At 35.2% G+C, this 1635-nt stretch overlaps 1 non-coding gene across 1 annotated transcript; it reads right to left on the bottom strand.

Annotated features, from left to right (window-relative positions):
• Positions 1–1348: 1348 nt before the first annotated feature.
• Positions 1349–1422, bottom strand: Trnat-ggu (transfer RNA threonine (anticodon GGU)). The gene has a single exon. It is a non-coding gene; the product is annotated as a tRNA-Thr (tRNA).
• Between the last annotated feature and the right edge of the window lie 213 nt (positions 1423–1635).

Raw genomic sequence — 1635 nt, 5'->3', positions numbered from 1 at the left:
GTTCAGGTCAAATTCAGGCATCAATTTTGAATACATGTGATAGTCTGTGATATCATACATGTCATAATGAGGCATCAATTTTGATATTTTGTCTGTTACTGGATATATAATGGAAATGTGTGAGGTGGATATACTAAAATACCTTGGGATGTAAATGGTGAGTACAATTTAGATTGCCTAGTTGAGATGGATTGGGCAAATAAATATAAAATAGTTACCAAAATCACAAAAATGAAGCTTACGGAAAACTACCTAATATGGTGGTATAGGTGACAAAAAATACAATCTTTTTCAACATTGCTGTAGTGCGGTTGTGGTAACCTGTTACCTATGGCTTAATTAAGTTTCAGTGAAATAGTGTCGCAAGTTCAAAATACAAAATATAGCTCAACATTGAAAATAGAAGCATTTTAACCGGTTCGTTTTTTGATAGTTGTGGAGCACCAAGTTCATGAAGTCATAAAAGAAATCAGGGACCACTTATTCCCATTTTACATATCAACATTATTTCCCTAATGTGTTAGCAACACATATCCAAAATTTTAATGAAATCCGTTGATAGTAAGCTTTCCAAAATGAAGTGAATTTAAAACATCAGTGATGTACCACTTTTTGGCTTATACCATTAGAAGTATGTACGCGTCATTGATACTGATGCCACCAATTGAACGAGAAGATTTGTCCCTTCATTTTGCATACCACTTTGTCCAATTTCTTTTTCTCATTTCTTCACAAAATGCAAAAAAATGCAAAAAAAAAATGCAATGGGTGTAGTACCCCCTTAAAAAAAAAAAAAAAAAAATACTACAGCAACATTTTTAAAATGTTGTCAAAATGTAATTGCAAAATGTTGGTAGCAAACATTTTTGCAAAATGTTTTTCAACACTTAAAGCCATATTATATCATTTGCTGAGGAAGACGCCCTCACTGAATTTTTAAAATTCATTTTTTTACACGATTAAATTGTACTTTATTAAACCAATATACCCTGCAAAAATCAAGACTCTAGGTGCTGTAGTTTTGTCAAAATCCGAGATTTTGAATAAAACGCCGGATTCGGCGCTTTATTATTACGATGGAATTATTAGTCGAACGCATACACGATGTTCATAACACACAGTACGTACACGGCGTGCGGGACGGTGATATACACCACAAAGGGTCGTACCACAACATGACCGACGGAGTGGTACGTATTGGCGACATGTGCGCTGGTAGTAAATTCCAATTTTCTTTGCTTTGCCGTAGTTGTTCGGCTCAAAAATAAAAGGGATATATCTGAGATATGAGCAAGGTTTTTAAGTCAAGTCAACACATACATAAATGACAGCCAGTGAAAAAATTTCACTGACTATCCAGGATTTGAACCTGGGACCTTCGGATCACCGGACCGATGCTCTACCAACTGAGCTAATAAGTCAGATGGAGAAGAGCAGTGATGTTATTATCTATAGGCCTTCAGTTCAATACCCGCCCTCTATCTAGAGGTCCCAGGTTCAAATCCTGGATAGTCAGTGAAATTTTTTCACTGGCTGTCATTTATGTATGTGTTGACTTGACTTAAAAACCTTGCTCATATTTAATTTACCACATAGATTAAACTTTATTTCTCCGTCTCGATATATCTGAGAGTA

The sequence above is a fragment of the Amphiura filiformis genome, chromosome 3 (genome assembly GCF_039555335.1).
Source record: "Amphiura filiformis chromosome 3, Afil_fr2py, whole genome shotgun sequence".
NCBI lineage: Eukaryota > Metazoa > Echinodermata > Ophiuroidea > Amphilepidida > Amphiuridae > Amphiura > Amphiura filiformis.
Note: the sequence above shows the minus strand (reverse complement) of the source record. Positions and strands in the feature narration are given on the sequence as shown.